Below are 6,913 nucleotides of genomic sequence, written 5' to 3'. Positions count from 1 at the left end.
TCTTTCAATTTACTTGATTTTATTGTGTACATCGGTCCCACATAATATGAATAAGTATGACTGACTTAATTTTCCACTTTTCCTCAAGTAATTAATGCTTGTCACATCAAAGTATTTTATTTACATCAGATTACTTTAAAAAATCATGTTTGATGTACTAAAATTAATCTATTATCATAATATCAATGTATTGCATAATGTCAATATATTTTAATATTTAACACCAACTTATTTTTATTTGCCAGTGGTACGCAGTGATATTATGTAATGTAAACACATTGCAATTATATTCTTGCAAGACAAATTATGGCTTTAAATCCAACTAAATTTTTTCAATTGAAATATTAACTGATCATTATTGACAAAAAAGGCAAAGACTGTGAGTGCTACTGAACAATACACCTTTATTAAACTGTAACAGCAGTGAAAGCAGCAATTCTGCCATGAACAAGTCCAAAATCGCATCCATATAAACTTGTTAACACATTTTTAAAGATAGCCTGCAGAAATAGCTAGAAGAAAAAGTTAGTTTGAGAATATATTTGCAAATGTTTCACAAAAAAGTGACCTTAGCAGCAAATAAAAGAAAGTGCTTATAGATGATCCTGTCATCTCTTACATATAACATTTGTATTAATTACACAATTGAAAATGTAAACTAAATTAAGACTACCTGAAAAAAAGCAACACGCTTTTATGAATAAACAGATTTACACAAATATAACTTGTGTATTATTTGACAACAGTTTCAGCTTCTGTACAAGTATTTACCTGTACAAGATTTCAACTAAGTTGAGCCTTAAATGACATTGTTACACAACTAATACCAAACACCTACATGAATTTTAAGATTCATTTTAAACATGTAAGCAGGACATTAATGTTGATTTAGAACATATTGCTAAAAATCGTCAGTAAAAAATTCTTACAACACGATACCAAAAGGAAAAATCATCCTGCATTGCAGTCACATGAGGGGAAAGCAATAAAAACATAAGCAAGTATAACGTTACTGAACACAAAATGAAAAACTGCAAAGAATTACAGAAGTGCAGTCTTTGACTTCTCAATGAAACAGATGGTTTTTTTAAAGCAAGAACTTTAGAGAGTTTAGCTCCATCCAGTTCCATGAAAACCTTCTGGAAAACATCAAAGTTGTAGCGAAGGTCAGCAGGGTAGGCAAGGTTTAATGCATACATGAGTCCAAATAGCATTATCACAGCAAATGCTACATTATCCAAATTCTTCACCACCCTGATGCCTGCAAGGACAACTCTTGTTTATCTGCTGAAGCTTGCTCTTTAAGAAGATAAATTCAAACAGTGGTGTCTTCAACAGTCTCACTGATGGCACGTTCTTCCATGCCCTGTAAAAAAGAAGCCATGTTAGTCATTTCATGCCAAGTAAGTAATATGACACACTGTGGAAAGTCCAAAAAAAAAAAAAAAGACAAGTACATACCACATACTCATGGATAAGCATGCCAGGGTCTTCACCCATGTAGATACACACTCCCTTAACACACTCAGCATCAACATCTTCACACTGAAATGAAATGTATGTAATTAGCATCTTCATTCAGCCCTTGTCCTTCATTTAAGTTTTACTAATGTACTTTACATGAATGTTTTTAAAGTAAAGGCACACAAATTAATAATAGATTTACTGGCAATTAATAACAAGTTGACAAAGTGAAGGTTAAAAAAACAAGCAGATGTAAAAATACAAAATGAGAGAATTTATCATGGGAAAACATTTGAAATCTTCCACAATTGTAAAGTTTCATCCAAAGAGGATCATGTTAAGTGAATGTTGAGGCTTTATCACTTACATTATCCATTTATGCCACAATTCTTTTCAGTATTAGTCCAAGCTCTCCTCTTCTGTTGACCAACTTCACCAGGTTGTCCAAGTGGAGAGCCAGCTGAGCCAGGAACTTTGTCTGACGGGGGATGGTGGCAATTCTCTTAAACTCAGCGTTGATCTGAAAACATGAGCACAGAGGAATGAGCTTCAAAGGTTTAATACCTGGAAGAAGGCCACAATCAGTCATGCTGAAGAAATGGGCTGTCAAATAACAACTGTGCCTTAACCATTTTAGGCTAATACCACAAGAACACCGTGTATGAGGCAAACCTTACCTCATGGAAATCAAATAGAGCAGGCCATCTTGCCATGAAAGCCTCCACCATTGGTGCATCACGAACAACTTCATGTCTTCTGTATGAAAAAGTCTTTTCCATCTTGAGTTTCACCAACTCTGTTACTCTTTTTTATGTCCATATGGTGGGCTTTGGGATGTCAATAGCTTTAAGAGTCCCTTTTTCTGCTACTTCTGAAACTGAGGTAAGGTTAAGAAACTCATTCCCAAATAAGGAATCCATAAACTGAAGTCTGAAACTGCCCTGAAGACAACACTGTCTCTTGACTTCAACAATGAGATCCTCAGTTGATTCAGGCGCTCCATTAGAGAGTGAGCCTTCGACAGGTTCCGTCAGCCAAAACAGTCTTTAGGACCATAGGACTCTGTAGGAAAAAAAGAATTACATATCAGACATTCAGAAAGAATCGTTTCAGTTTAGTTTTCATAAAGCTATCCATACCCAATACTCAAAGTTATAAAGATCGGACATAAAAAAAAGTAGCATGTATTTAATGAAATACATGCTACTGAAGCTATTACACTTATATGAACACCTTTTAATTCTATATGCCTTTTTAAAGTCACAATGTGGACTGATTCAATCTCATTGTTAGGAGGTGGTGGGTAGGTGTACTGTTGTTGTTTGGGTTTTGTTTTCCTTTTGGTTATAGGTAGGCGAGGCGGGGCTTGATGGCATTCCAACACACCTGCGACGCATCGGACGTCATCAGTGAGCGCTTTTAGGGAGCAGAGTCACGGACGTCTGGTGTCGGAGTATTATCGCTGTCACAAGTGGTAACGAGTTAGCACAGGCTGCATCTGTTGATTTTACGCTGTGGAGCTGTATGTTTTAAAGGATCCACATTTCGCCTACTTTTCTTTGTCTTAGCCTGTTCCATCGCCTGCCCGCCTACCTAGGATTTTGTGTTGGCTATTCTGGATCCGCGACGGAGTGCTACGTACCATCAGGCGGCGATCACCGCAGCGGCTGTGGTTTGGGTGGTCAAGTAAGCTCTCCAACTCTCTCCGTCCACTTGTGTTTAACGTTCGGCTATCAACGGTATGCCATAAACCCTGTTTTGTTCCCTGTTGTCAGGTAGCTCCGGTGCGTCTGCTACCTACCTGTATGCTTCGGCTCCATCTCATCGCCTCGGTGTTTTCCTGCTGGCACATTTTTATTTATCATTGTATATAGCCCCTTTCCCTTGTAAATATTCCCCCTTACTTGTGTATATATAAAACTTGCATCACCAACTATTCTGCGTCCGTGTGTGTTTCTGCCACGTAATCCATCTGTGTAATCCAGCTAACCTAACACTCATAGCCAACCAATGGATAAGTATCAAGGAGTTCACAGAGTGAATATTCTTGTGGATACTGGGCTGAGCTCAAAAGCTCTGTGGTGCTCTCTGTACCAGCCACCAAGCTCTCTGACAATGTAGAATATGCACTGGTACAATGCAGATATGGTTTTTCAGTATTCTGGCAATCCACCTGCTGCCCTTTGGGCCAGTGCCATTCCATTTCTATAAGTTATGCCCTTTACTGTCACACACTGTGCAAGGTTGACCTCTAGAATGTCAGGGAATATGTACCTAATAATAATAATAAGCTATCTCCTCTTTAAGCAAATCCACTAGAAAGGCAGATACAGCTGAGCCCTCTAATTCAGACTTGCCAAGAGATGGGGAGTTTAGATGGTAAGCTATCATCATCTGATGTTTTGACTTCTGTAATCATAAAGGTAAAAATTCCACCATCACAAAAAACATTAATTTTAATTGAAAAAAGGTATTCCAGTCCAGAAGAGCATCAATGGTTTCTTTAAAGTACCAATCTTTCTCTCATTTATACATAATGTTTGGAGAAGCAGCTCACATATGTTCTACACAAAGTAGAAAAAAAGCGGGGGAAAGGGTCCTAATTTTTGTTAGGACAATGTTGGAAAATTCACAATACATCACTTAATAAGACATACTCTGTTGAACAAACTTATCTCCTTGTAGATATCTGCTGTATTATTTGGGCTTAACCAATAGAATAGTCAAGTAAGTGACACTTCACCTAAAACAATGACTAAATGGAAAAATGATTTGGCATTTATGGGCACAGGTTCTTAAACCCACGTCTAAGGTGGCAGGATCCTTATTATAACTTGAGTGTGTGTCCTCAGCAAGAATTAAGGTATGGCACTGTGCTCCCAGCTTCTTAAACTCTGACGGTTACAGCCAGACTAATTAGCCACTGTAGCCATAACTAGCACGAGTAACACAAACACTATTGCGCTCTCTCAGTGACGTTTTAACTTGCTAAGCCATCAAAAAACGTCAGTGCTCTCTGTCACATGCATAAATTCCATATCTGACCGACAACAGCTGCTTTCTCCCGATTATGTGCAATTTGTTACTATTTTTCAGCTTTAGCCACAAAGCTAATACCAACTTTAGCTAGCACTGTAAAAACAACATGTAAATGCGTTACAGACTACTATTTATATAGCATGCACTACAACAATTCTGTGAAAACGTACCCAACTAAAACAAATGTATTTAAATTACTTACCTTCTCGGTATGCCTGACTCAGTGCCAAAGGTTGCATGTGGCTGAACAGTCTTCCAGATTGTGCGCTCCTTAAATTATGTTGTTGTCTTATTGGATAAGACTAGGTCTTATTATCCAACCATATTTAGTTGTTGTCTTTGAATATATTGCATCATTTCCGGTTGTGGTCAAACACGATTAAAATGGTTTTAGTATTCTAATTTAGTCACTTTAAATCAATGGAAGAAAAATGAGTAGTCTCAGTATTGTTTATAATCAAGTAAATAGTACTTTATTTAATCATGTAAATAAGAGAAACATGAAAGACTTGTGTAGCATTAACTAAATTCATTTGTGCAAATTCAAAAGCCTCCCAATTCCCATTTTTTCAGTGTGTCTGTTGGATCTGTGTGACGTTGCTTTCTTGGTTAGAGTTCCTCACAAATGTCCAGATGATTCTTCTAATGAGGCGTCGACCATGTTTGCAGCTCTTTGGAAGAAAACGTCGCCCTTTGCCATCCTTACTTTTCTTTGACTTCTTCAAATGCAGCTGAACTCCAGCTGGTATTTTCTTGGACTTTGCAGCTGTTTCTGGTCATCAGTTCATTCCTGCAAACCTCTGAAGCTGAACAACAATGATGCTGCATTGCTGGCTGATCCCAAAAGGTTGATTCTGTTCATCTGGACGTTTTCAGAAACGTTTGCTCACTGATCAGGTGACTTCTTCAGTCTCAGCTGACTGCAGCTTTACAAGCTTACAAACAGCACATTTGCACAATGACTGAAAGCAGCAGCACCTGATATATATGATACTAATATAATACATATACATATATAATCCATACTAATGATGAAGGAACTGAGCTCACAGTCCATTGTTCATTCAGTGAACTACTCAGTTTATTTTGGGCCTCAGAAATGCTCACTCTGTTTGTACATCACTGTCAGCAATAGACTCATTCTGCTGTGTGGACAGGAACACATGTGACATCACTTCCTGTTTGTTTGTGACTGAAGAAGTTTACAAGGAATCATTTAGAAGAGTTTCAAACATCAACTGATTGAATCCATGAATCTGAAAACGTGTTTGTGAGTGAAAGAGACAGACATGTACAGACTGAACTATCTGTTCAACAGTCAGAGTGTTTCTGTAACAGGAGACACTCTTTACACTCCACTCAGCACAGGGACACTGAGGCACCAGGAAAGCCATAAAACCCAAACCCAGGATAAAGAGTTTGAGTGAATGTGGTGTTGAAGGTGTGGAGGTGGATCAGAGTGTCAGAGGAGACTCTGTAGAAGGACAGAGTGCCAGCAGGACAGTCCACATACACTGCTGCTCTGTTAGAGACAGAGGAGGAGGAGGAGATGGATGTTTGTCTCTTATTGTGACAGACAGAAAAGGAAGACAAGACTAAGTAAGTAAAGGGATTAGCGTCATCTTCATCACACTCCAGACTCCAGGACTGATCATTCCATCCAAACCCACAGTCACTGCCTCCTTTCCTTCTGATGCTTCTGTAACTCACTGATATATAAACGTTTCCTCTCCACTCGACCTCCCAGTAACAGCGACCAGTCAGACCATTTCTACACAGCAGCTGAGGACGAACATCAAATCTGTCTGGATGATCAGGATATGACTGAACCTCCTCCACACGTGTCACCTTCCTGTTGTTGTCAGACAGTTGGAGCTTTGTGTTCACTGTGTTTGTGTCGATTGTGAGTTGACAGGAATCTGATGGAGAGAACAAACACAATCCAGCTGCAGTTATTGATCCATCATCTGTTCATTGATTGACACTTTGATGATGACTCCTGACATGATGAAGATGGTTGAATGTGTGCTGCTTTGTTTTCATGAATCCCATTAAAAACACACTTACACTTCCTCAGACCTGGTCTCAACCATCGGACTCCAGCAGGCTCCACCCTGAAAGGAGGAGGGGGGTCAGAGCAGCACAGTCAGCATGCACACATGGACATTACATGGCTCTCACACACACACTGTTACACACTGAGCTCAAAGCTCGGCTCCACTGTTTTATTCAAAGAAATCTACATTTATTTATCAGCACATTTAAAAACAGCTTGAGCCAAAGTGCTGCACAGAGTAGAGAGAAAATAGGAAACATACACAGTAATGACTATAAAGACTGGTCAGGATTGAAAGCTACAGAGTACAAATGTGTTTCCAACCGGCTTTTAAAAATGTCCAGTGTTGGTGAC

The 6,913-nt window shown here is 38.9% G+C and overlaps 2 long non-coding RNA genes across 2 annotated transcripts; one reads left to right on the top strand and one right to left on the bottom strand.

The window, feature by feature from the left end:
* Positions 1 to 1,249: 1,249 nt before the first annotated feature.
* On the bottom strand, positions 1,250 to 1,941 carry LOC143416021 (uncharacterized). The gene is made up of 3 exons (XR_013096445.1): positions 1,832 to 1,941; positions 1,462 to 1,545; positions 1,250 to 1,366 (listed from the first exon to the last, which is right to left on the bottom strand). It is a non-coding gene; the product is annotated as an uncharacterized LOC143416021 (long non-coding RNA).
* An 855-nt stretch (positions 1,942 to 2,796) lies between these two features.
* On the top strand, positions 2,797 to 3,322 carry LOC143415914 (uncharacterized). Its single transcript, XR_013096342.1, has 3 exons — positions 2,797 to 2,938; positions 3,033 to 3,150; positions 3,240 to 3,322. It is a non-coding gene; the product is annotated as an uncharacterized LOC143415914 (long non-coding RNA).
* The last annotated feature ends 3,591 nt before the right edge of the window (positions 3,323 to 6,913 follow it).

The sequence above is a fragment of the Maylandia zebra genome, unplaced genomic scaffold (assembly GCF_041146795.1).
Source record: "Maylandia zebra isolate NMK-2024a unplaced genomic scaffold, Mzebra_GT3a scaffold11, whole genome shotgun sequence".
NCBI classification, from domain to species: domain Eukaryota; kingdom Metazoa; phylum Chordata; class Actinopteri; order Cichliformes; family Cichlidae; genus Maylandia; species Maylandia zebra.
The sequence above is the reverse complement of the archived record's forward strand: the minus strand, read 5'-3'. Positions and strand labels throughout refer to the sequence as shown.